The following is a 17,814-nucleotide window of genomic DNA, read 5'->3' as shown; positions in this document are numbered from 1 at the left end:
ATTAAATTTGTAAAGACTATATGGAAGAATTGATATCTTCTACTCCCCTCTCCCTTCCAAATGTAGCTATGTCCTAAGTCAAGCTTCTCTAATTTTGATCAAGTTGTTAAAAATGTTTTAAGTTCAAATGAATGCAATATACTACTACACAAATAAATTTTAGTTGCAATCAACATTGATTTGTAGAGAATACAATACATTTCAAATATAAAGAATCTCAAATAAAAAAAGTTGTCAACTACAAAATTTAAATCTCATCAAATTCTACAAATCTGATATAAAGTTTATCTTCTTTTATTAACTTCATTTGAAAAAGTTGTCAAAATTCAGAGTAGGTCACCCTACGAACAGACCCAAGAAATTGATCTCTAGAGGCAATTCATAAGTTGAGCTTGTAATCTTTATTTCTATAGAGACCGTTACCTTTCTAAACCGTGTGTGAAAAAAAAGTGCCTCCAAAAAATGTTTGGGTAGTGGTTCTATGAAGTTATATTTCATTGCAAACTTAATGATTGATGCTTGTGTAATTTTTCTATAAATTTAATCAAAGTTAAAAAAAAAGATTGACCTACGATAAAATTAAAGCGACCTGTAATTTGGAACGGAGAAAACACGTAAAAGATACTACTAACGATGATAGTGTTGAACTTGGACTCTTTCTTTGTGTTGTATATATCTTACATTAACATGAATTTCATATACCAAAATAATGATTAACCTAGTATAGCGAGGACGACATATGTACAGAGAATTAAGGACACGTTTTCAGAATTTTGCAAACGAAATAAGGCATGCCTAAGCTAGTTTCCAAGACGAGTAACTCTACAAGGAATTGAATTACGGCCAGTCAAATTTATCAGAAGAGATGTTAGCTGCAGCGATGACGACAAATTATCTTTCTTCTGGGGTCTTGTCGTTTTCGCCATGACGATGAATGTTCTGCAGACATGCACGTGCTAGCAGCCGTGGACATATCATATCGAAGGCACATGGATTTGGAGACTCCCGGTACGTTTGAACAAATGGTCCATGGTTTTTGAAAGGCACGCGTACAAATGAGGACCACGATATGGTCCTGTTCGCGTGTTCTTAAATTCGGCTTGATCTGCTTTTTTTTATCCAGAACAGTATTTTTCTCTCATAAATTTCTTCAGATTCATCCAGATTCCTCCAAATTCCTCCGAGCGAACGGGTATGGAGAGATGACGTCAGCAGTTTCCCAAGCATAGTCGCAACAGAAAAAAAAGAGAGAAACAATACTAAGCAAACAAAAAATACTTATATGACAGAGTAAGTAGATATTTTGTTTAAAAAAAAAGAAAAGATTCGAAGCCATGAGGCGTGTAAAGACGTGTACAGGACGGCACGATGAAACACGTAAACACGCAGCTCCTGAACGCGACCACGAAACACGCGTATCTCTCAATCTCTGGCAGTGCCCCGGCGCTGATAGGGATGGATTTGGATGTCTCCGCATTCAAATTATGCGATATATGTATGTGTTTCTGTGTCAATTTGGATCCATATATTTAGAAAAAATATATGAAATATTCAACATTATCAGTATCATTGGAAACAAAGTACCTGTTGAAACATTCTAAAACACTTGTATATCTATAACTAATTTAACAATGTAAACGATAATAATTTTAATAGAACAGATAGTGCATCATTTAAATAAATTATTTAAAAGCTAATGACATTAATTGATTTAATATTACTGTGTAATTCTCAAAAAAAAGATATATAAATGTTAACTTTAATTTTAATATGGCTAATCATATTAATGTTAAATAATTTAGTTTATTTACACATCCATAAAATTATTTTTATATTTAAAGTTATTTATTGATAAATATTTATCTATAGTTTTTTATTGGTTTTTGAAATATTTAATTTTTGAAATATTTATCAATATATAAAAGGTTTTTAGCTACGGGTGTTATATAGTCATATTTTAATTTCTACATTCAATTCCATTCAAATCTGATCTAAATCCATCCTATGTGCTAGGCAATAGCAGCAACGATAGGCGCTTTTGTACACAAGCCTAAGAGCCGTTTGGAGAGGATCCCACATGCCCCAACCATAGATGCCCCAACCATTTTTCCACTCACTATAGTGATACACTGTGCATTTACATACTCCTCCCTCTCGCCGGCCGCGGCACCGTTCTTCCCCAGATGCTCCTCGGGAGGGCGTTCGAAGAGCCGGCGGTGGGCGGACGACGATGACGAGGAGACCGATGACGACCACCCCGTGGCATACCTGGAGGCTGCTCGTCACCCGGCGAAGCCAGCCTTAGTGCCCCCCGTGCGCCCCCAGACTGTAACACCTCTGCTGTTTTAAACCCTAAAATATGCCATGTCATCATATGCATTGCACATCATTTTTGTGTTAGTAAAAATTTTGATATGCATTCACTAAAACAAGTTTATTTTTATAATGATATATGTTGACTTGTATGGATGAATCAATTTCAAAACATTTGTGTTGAATTGGATTTCCGAAAACCCTAATTTCCAGCATTTAATTTTACCCTAGAAAACCTAATTCAAAATCTAAGCACATTTTAGGGTTAAGCCTAAAAGAAAAAGTGTAGAGTTTGTCAATATGTACAAAGTTGATTTTTTGAGTTTTCAAAGTTGTTATATAAAATTTGAAGTAATTTGAAAAGGCGATAAGTTCTTAAAGTGTCCCCTTTTGATTTTAAAGTTACATTTTAAAATGTAGACATAATTTGAGTATGGTTATTAAAGCAAAGTTGTAGAACTTTGAAATTGGAACAACTTTTGTTTTTGGAGATTTTTGAGTTACCATACAAATTTAAAAGTAATTTGAAAAATGGAACGAGTGGCAATTCGGTAAACATAGTGAACAGTGCCAGCGGACGACACCTTCACCGACGGCGAGCTTCGATCGTCTTCCAGTCGCTCCCGTGGCCACCTCCGGCTTCACGCTGGCATGGGAAGGCTGCTGCGTGGCTTCTCCTTGCTTCTTGGCCGCGCTATAAAGCCTGCGCCGTCGCCGTTTTTCTCTGTTTCCTCTCCTCTGCTTTTCCCGACATCGTCGCTCCGCTCCGTCGAGCTCGTGCCGTCGCCGTAGCGCCCTCCCGGTCTCAACAAAGCATACCATAGCTCTGCCTACTCCTTCCAAACCTAGCCGACCGGTCCTAGGCATCTGTTTTTACCGAGAAACGCTGCACGCCGTCGTTCTTCCTCGCGGCCGGCCGTAACACCGCCGAGCTCGTTTCTTCGTGGCCAGCAAGCTCCGGTAGCTTTGTCGACCTCTCAAGCCTGGATTCATCTTTACCATGTTGCTCTAGTGCTCTATGGCCCTTTAATTGATCCGTTCCTCCACTACAGACGCTGGAACGCCGCCGTCGACGACAACTTGTGCCGCCGTGTCTGCGGTGATCGACGATAAGCCTTTCTGTTGCTCCTCCGGTTCAGCCACCAGCTCAAGCGTGTTTGGGGCGAGCTGCTGAGTCTTCCTAAGCATTTTGTTTAACTGCTACCAGCCTCACTTCGTCGGCGTAACGCAGCCGCACCGCCATGTCCGCCATGGCCGGCGTCGAGCTCAGTTTGAGCAGTGAATGCAATTAGTGCCACCAATAGGTGCGCCTTGCCGTGGTGATCACGTTGGTACCCTAGCCGTCGTCGAAGACCTCATCGTCGGCGAGAAATCACCGGTCAGAGGGCTCGCCGCCGTGGTCAACGCGGGCTGACAGTGGGGTCACCGTTGAAGTGAAAAATGGATTTTTTTTCTATTTTGCAGAATTAATTAAATAGTGATGTGATTTGTTTATTTTGTGTAGAATTAAATAGAGCTCCAAAAATTATGAAAATTTTTATGTGACCTCTCTGAGATGTAAAATATTTAGAAAAAATATTAAATGTTACTTTTCAATATATTTTGAATGTGCTAAAAATTACTCAAATTAATTAATAAATGGGTTTCCATGATTTTTTCTAGGCTTAAATAATTATCCAAAAATTATGAAAATTGTTTTGCCACTTAGTTATCATGTGATGAGCCTTCAAAAAAAATTGAGCTCATTTGGAAAAAGTTGATTTATTTCATAATTTTTAATTAAATAATTAATTCATAAAAGCAAATAGTAAACCTTAATGATTTATGTTTTGTTTGAATTTGGGATTGAGTGGTGACCTTGGGTCATTAGCATATAATGATCCTTAGCAATTAAAGTAAGTGTTTGAGTTTATGAAAAGGTTTATTCGGTTGTTGGTTTGCAACTGTACCGTGAAGGAAAGTTGTATTCAAATTACTAACTTTTACATCCATCCTCAAGCATCATGTTTTATATCGTGCATCATATTAAACATGGCATTGTTACTACGTGTAGTGAATGAAAGTGAGAACGTGGTAGTCAACCAAGTTGTTGAGAAAGTTAATCCACCTGTTGAGGTCGGGTTTGATATCTGTGGAACATCTTCGGAACCTGACTATTTCGACAATCAAGGCAAGCCCCGGATGCATTTAAACATACCTTGTGTTTTACAAAATTATATCGATTTTACTTTTATATACTGCATTAAGTGATTAGGAGTTGAGTGGAAACCTAATTGATGCATTACCAACCTTGCTTTTCTATATCAACCTTGTTACCCATTTCAATCCGAGAATGCCTAATTATGCTTAGCCATGCTTAGACCGATAAAAGTCGGGTGATTACCTGTCACCTGCAAGATATAAATGGATTCTTGGATATGATTAGTTTTTATGCTATCATGAGATATAATCATGTGGAGTAATAAATCTAGATCGGGCGGACTCGGTGTATGAGAGCCACAAGACATGGATGTCTTGTGAGCGTGTTCTTTCCACTTGTGTCGATTAAAAACTATCCGTTGTTGAATTGTATGAGGTGAGACTTTGTAGTACTAGCCACATGCTCCGATAAGCCTTAACTTGGCTATTCTATTACGAGAATGGCTATTCACGCACTAGGAGTGGAGAGATGGTGGGAGTAGCATATACCCACGTGGCAATAGGCTGGATTGGTGGAGTACTGTGCTCTCAGGTGGCGTGAACCCGTTCTTGTTTTAGAGGACCTAAGGGTGGGTTGGTATATGTAGGTTAGGGACCTACATATGTCGTGTGGTTAGGAATCCCCAGCTAGGTTATAATTGGTTTGAATCATCGTTGCTCCTCGGTTATAGAGACTCAACTCACTGTTCATCATCGTAGTTAACAAATGAAACTTGAGTTGGATTTGAGAAAGAGTTTGATATGAAGTTCATGATCTCATTATGGATCATGGCAAATTTATATATGGTCTTTATGAAGAATTAAATGTTGAAAGAATCTTTTTAAAGAGCTTTTACGCAAAAGAACTTTGTTTATTGCTAAAGCCTTACCTTGAATCCCTGAGCCTGCATTCCTGAGTCTTATCAGTTTTTATTCTAGTTAAGTCTTGTTGAGTACTTTTATACTTAGGGTTCATTAACCCTTGTTGCAGGTGAGTCTCATGAGCAAGTCTGTTTTGGACCGTGCTGCATGACTGTTGTTCAAATCGATGATGATAAGTAAATGTGTGACCCTTGGACAGGGTACTTTAATTGTGTATTTTGTGTTATATTACTAAAGCTACCCCACTACTATGGTTTGTAATAATAATCATACTTAGTTTGTAAGGTTTGAAATAACTGTTTTGTAAACTAAGTTATTGTAAGACTTTCGCTATTTCACTCTGATGTATATTAATGAATAAACTATTGTAATACTGCAATGACTCTGTAATGGATCCTGCTCAGAAAAATCATGGATGATTCGGGGTTCCCCGAGGACACCCAACAGTCTTCTTAAGTTACCAGGAACATATGCATAGTCGTCAGAGGTCATTGGACAGTGATATGTGCATGTGGGCCCTATAATTTAGGAGGTTCTACCATAGAATGGTATCAGAGCGACCATTACAAAGGTTTTTGTAGTATTGTTTTACAAAACTTCAGAACGATTTGGGATAAATAAATTTAACCTATTAATTTGGTCCAAATTGCTTCTGACTTATCTTAATTCATTCTCGCCATTCCTTATTTGCTTAAAAAGACTTTGTATGGTGGAGTAGTAATCTTATTATGCCCTATATAATAAAACTATTGTTTATGTACAATAGGAGCCTTGATGTTTAAGTTTCGTAAGGACGATTCATGCATCATGATTAATCCACTTGTTACTTACTTTCCCTCTTAAGTCTGGGTTGAGTAGTGTAATCCATCCTTGCTACTTTTTAGACTTTTATCAGATTGTCTTACTTTTATAAATCTTGCTTTCTACAGTATGGCTCGTACCAAGGTAACACCACATAAGTCTATTAGACCCAAAGGAGTTCCTCATCATCAGCATGCCCCTAGATGTGATGGTTCTAGCAGTAGCAGCTTTAGGCCTGATCCCTAGGCTAAGATACAGAGGCTTTTAGTAGAATTAGCACAGGCTACTAGAGATAGGGCCTTGGATGCCATCTAGGTGGGCAAGTTACAGGATCAATTGAGGTGTCTTACCACCGCTCACAAGAACTGTGAGCGTATGTTAGTTCATATGGTGGAAGGAAGAAATGAAGCTTGGTATAGAGAAGATGTAGCTAGAGCCCAAGCTCATGAGTTAGAGTTCTATGTAGAAGACTTAGAAGAATATTATACCAATTTGCATGAAGAAGTCCATAGGCTGAACAATCTCTTGGATCCAAATCATGAGCCTCAGGCAGATACAAAGTAATTTGAAGATAGCTCAGTCCCGACAAAAGAGTTATGCGAATAAATGACATAGACCATTGGTGTTTAACAAGGGAGATTTTGTATATCTAAAGGTATCACCAATGAAGGGAGTTACCCGTTTTGGTGTTAAAGGCAAGTTGATTTATTTTATAATTTTTAATTAAATAATTAATTCATAAAAGCAAATAGTAAACCTTAATGATTTAGGTTTTGTTTGAATTTGGGATTGAGTGATGACCTTGGGTCATTAGCATATAATGATCCTTGGCAATTAAAGTAAGTGTTTGAGTTTATGAAAAGGTTTATTCAGTTGTTGGTTTGCAACTGTACCGTGAAGGAAAGTTGTATTCAAGTTACTAACTTTTGCATCCATCGTCAAGCATCATGTTTTATATCGCGCATCATATTAAACATGGCATTGTTACTACATGTAGTGAACGAAAGTGAGAACGTGGTTGTAACACCCTGGGTGTTTAAATACTAAAAACAGGACATGTCATCATATGCATTGCAAGACATTTGGTCATATTGCAAACTTTGAAATGCATTCACTAAAACAAGTTTACATTTGTGTTATGAGTGTTGCCTTGTATGGGTTGAATAGAGTTCAAAATTTGGTTTGGATTTGACTTTTCAAGAAAACCCTGATTTTCAGAATTTAAATCCTACCCTAAAAACTCATTTCAAAATCTAAGCATATTTTGGGGTTGAGCCTTAAAGCAAAAATGTAGAACTTGTTGAGTTGTACAAAGTTTGTTTTTGGAGTTTTCAAAGTTGTTTAGTAAAAATTGAAGTAATTTGAAAAGGCGAAATTCTTTAAATGTCTCATTTTGAATTCAAATTTGCATTTCAAAAAGTAGACCGAATTAGGGGGTGGGTATAAAAGGAAAGTTGTAGAACTTTGAATTTTGAGCAACTTTTATTTTTGGAGATTTTTGAGTTGTTATACAAATTTGGGAGTAATTTGGCTTTGAAAACAAGTGGCAATTCTGTAATTATGTTGAACAGTGCTCACCACTCTTGCTACACCGCCGGCGACCTTCGGCTTGCTTCCAGGCGCGGTCGTGGCCATCTGTGGCATCGCGCTGGCGCAGGAAAAGGCTCCGTCATGGCTTCCTCTGGCTTCCTGGCCGTCCTTTAAAAGTCGAGACGCTGTCGTCGTCATTTTTCTTCCTCCTCTGTTTTCTCCCGCCGCCACCACCATACTCTGTTGAGCTTTTGCCGTCGCCGTAGCACCTTCCAATCCTCAGTAATGCTTGCCATAGCTCCGCTAGTTCCTTGCGCCCTCAGCCGAACCATCCTTGACGCTTGCCTCCACTGAGAACCCGCTGTCCACGCCTTTCTTCCTCGCGGCCGGCAACCTCACTATCGCGGGTGTGTCATCGTGGCCAGAGCTATCCGGTGAGCTTTTGCTTCTGCTTAGCATAGCTCTAGCTCTGTCTTGTTCCCGTGATGCTCTATGACCAGTTGATTGCTTGTTTTGTTCATCACAGTCACTGGAAAATCATCGTCACCGTCGCTTGCGCCGCCAGGATCACTATGAATGTCGACCAACATATCCGTAGCTTCTCCGACCTCGTTCTTTGCTCCATCATGTTCGGGGTGAGCTACTGATCCTTCCTGTGCCGTTTATTTAAACGCTACCGGTCTCCTATCATCGGCGTAGCGCAGCCGTGCAGTCGTGGCCGCCATGGCCGGCGTGAAGCTTGCACCTTGCCGTAATTAGTCGAACTGGTGCCCCAAATCGTTGCGCCTTGTTGTGGTGATCACCGTGGTGCCTTTGTCTTTGCCGTTGGTCTCGCCGTCGGTGAGTTATCGTCGGTCAGTGCGCGTGTCGCTGGAGTCAAAGCCAGAGGTTGAAGATGACATGTGGGGTCACCCTGTCAGCGACTCAGCGTTCAAAATGGAGTTTTTCTATTTTTAGAAATAAATGAATAGTGTATGTTTTTGTTATTTTTGTATAGATTTATTTAGAGCTCCAAAAATTATGAAAATTTTTGTGTGACCTCTCTGTGATGCATATTATTTAATAAAAATATGAAATGTTGTTTTTCAGTATTTTTGAATGTGATAAAAATTTCTCAATTAATTAATAAATGAGTTTTCATGATTTTTCTAGGCTTAATTCTTTATCCAAAAGTTATGAAAATTATTTTTCCACTTAGTTATCATGAGATGAACATTTACAAAAATTTTGAGGTCAATTGGAACAAGTTGATTTATTTCATAATTCTTAATTAATTAATTAATTCATGAAAGCAAATAGTAACATTTAGTGATTTAGGTTTTGTTTGAATTTTTGATTGAGTGATGTCCTTAGGTCACTAGTTGATAATGATCCTTAGCAATTAAATTAGGTGTTACAAAAAGATTTAGTTAGTTTGACTTGCAACTGTACCGCGAAGGAAAGTTGTATTCAAGTTGTTAATTTTGCATCGATCATCGAGCATCATATTTTGTATCTCGTATCATGTTAAACATGGCATTGTTACTATGTGTAGTGAACAAAGGTGAGCATGTGGTAGTTAATCAAGTGGTTGAGGAGGTTAATCCATCTGTTGAGGTTGGGTTGGATAATTGTGTTGCGACTCCGGAACCAGACTTTTCCGTTAATAAAGGCAAGCCTCGGATGCATTTAAACCTATCTTGTGTTTTACAAATTGATTTCACTTTTGCTTTTCTTTACTACATTAAGTGATTAGGAGTTAAGTGAGAACCTAATTGATGCATTACCAATCTTGTTTTCCATATCTACCTTGTTACCAGTTTTAATTCATATATGCCTAGTTTTGCTTAGCTATGCTTAGAACGATAAAAGTCGGGTGATTACTTGTCATCTGCAAATTTTAAATGGAACTTTGGTTACTTATGTTATCAAGTGATATGAGCATGGGGAGTAAGAACTTTAGATCGGGCAGACTCGGTGTGTGTGAGCCACAAGACATGGAGGTCTTGTGAGCGGGTTTTCTCTGCCTATGTCGATTAAGGCCCGTACCGTTGTTGAACCGCATGAGGTGAGACTTTGTAGTTCTAACCACATACTCCGGTAAGCCTTAACTTGGCTATTCTATTACGAGAATGGCTACTCATGCACTGGGAGTGGAGAGATGGCAGGAATAGCGTGTACCCATATGGCAATGGGCTGGATTGGTGGAGTACTATATTCTCATGTGGCGTGGATCCGTTCTTGTTTTAGAGGATCTAAGGGTAGGTTGATGTATGTAGGTTGGGGACCTGCATATGTCATGTGGTCTAGAATTCCCAGCTGGGTTTTAATCGGTTCGAATCATCATTGCTCCTCGCTTATGGAGACTCAACTTTCTGTTCATCATCGTAGTTTAATAACTGGAACTTGAGTAAGGTTTGAGAAAGTGTTGGATATGAAGTTTCATGATCTCATTACAGATCATGTCAGCTTTGTATATGATCTTTTCAAAGATATAAATGTTGATATAAAGAATCTTGTTAGAGAGCTTTTACGCAAAAGAACTTTGATTATTGCTAAAACCATACCTTGAATCCTTGAGCCTGCATTCCTGAGTCTTCTTAGTTTTTATTCCGGTTAAGTCTTGTTGAGTACTTTTGTACTCAGGGTTTGTTGACCCTTGTTGTAGGTGAGCCTCATGAGCAGGTCTATTTTGGACCATGCTGCATGACTGTTGTTTAGGTCGATGACGATAAGTGAATGTGTGATCCTTGGGCAGGATACTTATATTGTGTGTTTGTATTATGTTACTAATGCCACTCCACTACTACTATGGTTTGTAATATGTATTGAACTTAGTTTGTAAGGTTTAAAACAACTGGTTTGTAAACTAAGTTATTGTAAGGCTTCCGCTAATTTACTCTGATGTAGATATTTGAATAAATGTTGTAATACTACAATGACTCTGTAATGGGATCCTACTCAGAAATTGTGGATGATTTGGGGTTCCCCGAGGACACCCGACAGTCTTCTTAAGTTATCAGGAATATATGCATAGTCGTCAGAGGTCGTTGGATAGTGACAGGTGCTTGTGGGTCCTATAATTTAGGAGGTTCTGCCACAGTGGTAGTCAACCAAGTTATTGAGGAAGTTAATCCACCTGTGGAGGTTGGGTTTGATATCTGTAGAACATCTCTGGAACCTGACTATTCCGACAATCAAGGCAAGCCCCGGATGCATTTAAATAAATACCTTGTGTTTTATAAAATTATATTGCTTTTTGCTTTTATATACTACATTAAGTGATTAGGAGTTGAGTGGAAACCTAATTGATGCATTACCAACCTTGCTTTTCTAGATCAACCTTGTTACCCGTTTCAATCCAAGAATGCCTAATTATGCTTAGCCAGGCTTAGACCGATAAAAGTCGGGTGATTACCTGTCACTTGAGAGGTATAAATGGATTCTTGAATATGATTAGTTTTTATGCTATCATGAGATATAATCATGTGGAGTAATAAATCTAGATCGGGCGGACTCGGTGTATGAGAGCCACAAGATATGGATGTCTTGTGAGCGGGTTCTTTCCGCCTGTGTCGATTAAGAACTACCCGTTGTTGAATTGCATGAGGTGAAACTTTGTAGTACTGGCCACATGCTTTGGTAAGCCTTAACTCAGCTATTCTATTACGAGAATGGCTACTCACGCACTGGGAGTGGAGAGATGGCGGGAGTAGCATGTACCCATGTGACAGTGGGCTAGATTGGTGGAGTACTGTGCTCTCGGGTGGCGCGGACCTATTCTTGTTTTAGAGGACCTGAGGGTGGGTTGATATATGTAGGTCAGGGACCTACATATGTCGTATGGTTGGGAATCCCTAGCTAGGTTATAATCGGTTTGAATCGTCATTGCTCCTCGGTTATGGAGACTCAACTCACTGTTTATCATCATAGTTAACAAATGAAACTTGAGTTGGATTTGAGAAAGAGTTTGATACGAAGTTCATGATCTCATTACGGATCATGGCAGATTCATATATGGTCTTTATGAAGAATTAAATGTTGAAAGAATCTTTTTAAAGAGCTTTTACGCAAAAGAACTTTGTTTATTGCTAAAGCCTTACCTTGAATCCCTAAGCCTGCATTCCTGAGTCTTATTAGTTTTTATTCCAGTTAAGTCTTATTGAGTACTGTTGTACTCAGAGTTCATTAACCCTTGTTGCAGGTGAGTCTCATGAGCAGGTCTACTTTGGACTGTGCTACATGACTGTTGTTCAAATCGATGATGATAAGTGTAACAGAACCGACCAATTATATGAAATTAAGTAAGAAAATCATCCGTCGGAGCAGACAATTTAGCAAACTTAAGCCTGTATAACCCAGTAGTCTGTGAAATCATGAAGGATTTCAAACCAACTCACATCCCAGCCAAGATCGTAATAAGTTTAGTGGTCACCATCACATATTACATAAAAGTTCGCATCTCAGATACATCTGAGTTTAAACATAGTTATTACAAAATGAGTTCAAATAGAAGTAGCGGAAGCCATTTGTTTAAAACCACACACACTCACACGAAGTTCAAATACAGTGCCAGCTAATGATCATCTCCAACAAAAGCATCAGACGAGACATAAGGAATGACCATGCCCATGGTCCTAAGCATCACCCATCGTAGGATAAAGGTAGTTGATACAGTAGCCATAATACATCTACCCATCTACAACAAGTGGGAATAAAACCCTGAGTATGAGAAGGTACTCAGCTAGACTTACCCGACATAACCGAAAATAAGTGACACCAAGGATTATGAAGGGCTTTATAGTAGTGTAGCTGACTCATTTGCAAAAAGAAGCATTTGTAGCATTTCAAGAATCTTTCCAAAAGCATTATTGTCAAGTTAATTATTATTAACCTGTTGACTAGATTTGCACCTATACTAGAGCAAACATGTAATTAAGCAGATAATGATAACCAGTGATCATTAACAACTTCCATATTGTCATATTCATTATAACTATCCAAGTGTTCCATTAACATTACTATGATGAAGTAACTCAAGTCAAGTGCTCACTATCCAGGAGCGATGGCGATTCGAATCGATTCCTAACCAGCTGGTGATTTATTCCTTACACAAACCTCACTCACCCGCTAAAGTGAGGTATTGGTCACCAAGTCAACTATCCAGGAATCTCGAGTTTGCTAGGAACCACATGTACCCGAGGGCCGACCGACTGCGCTTTGGTCTTATCATCTCGCCCCCGTGTCCTACCACACCTGCTCCGGCACAGTGCGCTGCAGGCAATCTACTTGGCCTGAATAATCTCCCAGCTTCGTGGTCGAAAGGTACTTTATTCGGACAGCTAAATGTAAGGCATGCGTTCAACATGACTCGAGGCCCAACAACGGTCGGTCCTTAATTGACACAGACGAAAAGCATTACAATTCAAAACTTTGTAAGTCTCCGTCCGGTCTCAACTTCATTTAATACTTAGTTATACCATGACTTCATAGTCATCCAAGCAGATCCAGGTAACCACCTATAGCTCGCAGGAGATAGGAAATCACTCGACTTCTACCGGTCTAAGCCAGCTAAGCATTGACTTGACTGCGGATACCAGGGTAACAAGGATATAGTATAACAAAGGTAGGCAAGGTATAATGCAGCAACGGTTGCAAACAACTTCTAAACATAATGCATCATTTAAAGTAAAGTATTTAATTAATAATTGCAAACCAGGGAGAAAATGCTCCAGGGCTTGCCTCTCTCAAAGGAGCTCGGGCGGTGATCGGGGCACTCCAGAAGTTCCTCAATGTCCTCCTCGTTGGCTTCGGGCACTTCCTGCGGCTGCACCTCAAGCTGCTCCTTGGGCTCCTCGGGTATGACGACTGGGTTCTCGGTTTGCGATCCTATATGATGCAATGTGCGTAAGTGCTTATGCAATCGGTGCATCGGATGAGATGAATACAATGGATATGCTTGAATGCAAGGTAGTCAACATCATCCAAGAACATATACTACAAGCACATGTCATCTACTGCATTCTTTTCTACTACTAATATGCTAAGTCAACACATCTCATTAAATGCTTTAAAGATACACCAAAGCTTCACTAATTTCTTAATCACACATAAAGCAATACTTGATTAAACCCTAATTAATAATAGGTTTGAATAGCAACATCTATTTTTATTGCTTAGAAAAATCTTAGAAAATTACCATAGCACAGTACTACCCTAAGTAGTCTACCATCAGATTTTTATGGTATTTGAATGAGTGAATTAGCCTACACAAAAATAACAAGCTATGGCATGATTATGAACATGAAAATACTTTGTATTATGAAAAGTGTCAAACAATAGAGGAAATATTTTTCCTATGTTCTACACAACAATTAATCACTGTACAAAATTTATCACATGCATGTTTTATACAAATTTTGCTCTCTAGCAAAAATAACAGAAATCAGCCATTAAAGGCACTTGAACTACACCTCATAATTTTTCTATAGTACATGCATGACACATATTTTTCCTAGGAAGTACATTACATAAGAAGAGTAACAAACTTGGAATCATATTTTTCTGATACATATAGGATTTACTAACCATTTTACAAGGTATCAGCAATATCAAGAATTAATTAAAGCTCTACAGAAAAGTATCTCAAAAATGACATGCAATATTTTTATCATGTAGATCTGGTGACAAGGAACCTAGCAAAATTTGTTTCAACAAATTTGGAGCCAAAATGAGTACACAAACATTTTCCAAAGCATTTAACAGAAATCTAAAAAATCATTTTTGAAATCCTTTTAAACTTCAGCTGACGAAACTGTTGGGTGCACCCGGTGCTGTGCGCCCAGAGGGGCTGCTAGGCGAGACCTAGCGAGTCAACCAGCCCCACTGGCCAGTCACCCGGAGCCCTCACCAGCCACTACGGCTGGGCCCTGCGGGTCAGCGACCCGAGAGCAGGGGAGGGCTCCGCCGGCCGGTGCTCACTGGCGGCGAGCCCTTCTGGTGGCGCGGGTGGTGCCAGCGTGCACGCCACACCGAGCCACACTGGCTAGGATGGTGGAGGTGGCCCGGCAGCATGACGAACCACATGGCCACGGCAGCGCACTCGCCGGAGAGGAAGGAGGCGCCAAGCTCGGCCCTTACCTCGACGACGGCGGTCGCAATCGAGCGCAAGCGAGGCAGGGAGGCTAGGCGGAGCTTCAAGCGGTAGGAATCGAGGAATGGAGGCGTGGGAGGGGGTATGCCACCGATGGGGCAGCGGCGGCGTCGGTGGCGAGCTCGTGGCGCGTGCGGGAGCTGCTGGCGCTGTGTCTGAGAGAGCGGGAGGAGGAATGAGGAGGAGGCAGCGTGGTCGGGCAGAAGAAGGCACGTGCATGGAGGGCGAGGCAGGCTATGGCTGCCGCACGGTGGGCGTCATCGGCGCATGGTCGCCATGCGGCGGTCGCGCTCTGGCGCAGTCGGGACGCGCCGCGCGGGAACGGCGCGGCGCGGGGCAGGCCAGACGCGGGAGCTGGGCTGGGCCAAACATGGGGCGCGCGAGTGGCAGGCCGGGCCGGCTTCGACCGTGGGCCGAGAAAGGAGGCGACGGCCCGCGAAAGGAGAAAACATTTTTCTAAATTTCTATTTTTAAGAAATTTTCAAATACCAGTTTTCAAATATCATTTTGAGCAAGAAAATGACTTCTTTTGAAAATGGCCCAAAAATAAAAGTGGCTTAGAATTTAATCCTCTACAACTTTGCTTTTATGACCAAAGTCCAATTCTTGCTAGATTTTGAAGTATAAAATTAAAGTCAATTTTAACTCAAAACCCTAATTTTGGAGAATTATTTTTAAAGCAAAATTTGGCAATAATTTCAATACAAACTTTGCTCCAAAAATTGCGCTAAATAATTCTAGATGATTTACAATCGTAGCCAAACATGTTTTACTAACCTAGCAAGCATAATTTGGGCAAAAACAACTCCAAACAAGTGTATGCAACATTCATGTTTCGTGAGCATGTTTCATATGTTTCGAAGCAGGGTTTCAGTTATTATTTACATGATTAGGCATGTATGATTAGGATGCTTGATGATGCATAATATGCATGATTTGTAGTGCCTAAATGATGGCATAACACCGAGGTGTTACAATAAGTAAATGTGTGACCCTTGGGTAGGGTACTTTAATTTTGTGTTTTGTGTTAGATGACTAAATCTACCCCACTACTATGGTTTGTAATAATAATTGTACTTAGTTTGTAAGGTTTGAAATAACTATTTTGTAAACTAAGTTATTGTAAGACTTCCACTATTTCACTCTAATGTATATTAATGAATAAACTATTGTAATACTGCAATGACTCTGTAATGGATCTTGCTCGAAAAAATCGTGGATGATTCAGGGTTCCCCGAGGACACCCGACAGTCTTCTTAAGTTACCGGGAACATATGCATAGTCATTAGATGTCATTGGACAGTGACAGGTGCATGTGGGCCCTATAATTTAGGAGGTTCTGCCACATAGACTCGTTCAGCTGTAGTTTTGGGGCGCCGCGGAGCGAGGCCTTTGCACGGTCGTGCTGGTGCTGAACGACACCGATAGGGACATGGCCGTAGGAGGAGGAAGCGCAGCCGGGCATGCCTGTAGCTGGTGAATGGCTTGCCTATGTGGCCAGTGGATGGCTGTGTCCCTGCCCACCAACGCCTCGGCCGCCGTGGACGGGTCTCTACCCCCAACACCGATGGGTGGCGTGAGATCCTCCCCCAACAGGTCACAGGATCTGCTGCGGCCTCGACCGAGCCTCGCCCTAGCCAGAAGCAACTTTCACAGGTCAAGCAGATCCTGGCAGATCTTCACAGCAGATGCTTCAACTGTCTCTCCTACTCGCACCGAGTAGCGACTTGTCGGTTGCCGCGGCGTTGCCTGCGCTGTCGTAGATTCAGGCACCTCATCAAGGACTATAGGCGAAGGACTACTTTGACCTCGGTGGCGGTGGGTGCCAACCTACCACGGTACTCTACTCACGATGACCCTACGTCCTCCTAGCATGTGCCGCGCAGCTGTGCGAAGGGTGCCGCATCGGGGGCCGTGGTGGGTGCTGGTGGGAGACGACGACGACGTTGGCAATGCAAGACTAAGCTGAAGGAGATCGGCATGGGTGCGCCTGCTGACCACGCCGACAAGGCCCCTACTTCTACTACTGCACTAAGCTTCCCCGAGCCAGATCTGGTGGTGCTGGCATTGTGCATGAGTGCAGGGCCTCCTGCATTGGTCATCTCTTTCGACTCGATGCTGGAGGAGCTCGCTGCCTCACTTGTCGTGAGCCGACCAAGGAGAGCAGCAACACCTGAGTGTCTGCCTAATACGATAGCCCCTCAGGAGTTTGAAGCACTAGTGATGGACACCGGTTCCCCAACAATGGCTGCTTAGTGGACGACAGACTTGTCTCTGATGTCGCTAGGGCAGGGGCTGCCACAACTCATGCCACCATGAGCAGGAGCACCCAGTGTCGTAGAGGGTTGCACCATCCCTAGTGACGCGATGCCCACACCAAGTGAAGCTACCCAACGTCTCGCATGGTTCACTGAGGAGGTGCAGCTCGAGCAAATGCCACCATTAATCGCTAGCCCACCTAGGTAGAAGGTGGCGACCATAAGGCAACCCATGCCAAAATGGAGCAGATGGATTGCCGCTCAGCTGCTGACGCACATTCTGATCTCCAAGTGGGGTGAGGTGCTCCTCATGTGGAGGATGGGCTTTGCACCGCCGGCAGGTCTAATCTCATCCACGTCCAAGAGAGCTTACGATGACTTTTTTGCAAGGAACTTGACATCGAGCGAAGTGGAAGCACTGGACGTGCTGTTCCTGGTGACCAATGCTACGACTGGTAGAAGACTCTTCTCAGATAACGGAGCAGAGTCACATGGCCGCTAGCGGAGACACCCAGCTCCATAGGTTACTGCGCTGCTCGTAGTTCGGTTGTTACTTTTATGTAATATCGAAGTTTGAAACAGTCTGCTAGGAAGGTCCAGTCATAACTGTACTAAGATAGTGAAAAGACAACAAAAGGGGAAATAAATAAAGATATAAGTGATAGGGGGAGAATTTGACATAGGGGGAGAGATATGACAAAGGAAAGGGATCAATTAAAA

The sequence above is a fragment of the Miscanthus floridulus genome, chromosome 3, assembly GCF_019320115.1.
Source record: "Miscanthus floridulus cultivar M001 chromosome 3, ASM1932011v1, whole genome shotgun sequence".
Classification (NCBI taxonomy): Eukaryota; Viridiplantae; Streptophyta; class Magnoliopsida; order Poales; family Poaceae; genus Miscanthus; species Miscanthus floridulus.
The sequence above is the reverse complement of the archived record's forward strand: the minus strand, read 5'-3'. Positions refer to the sequence as shown.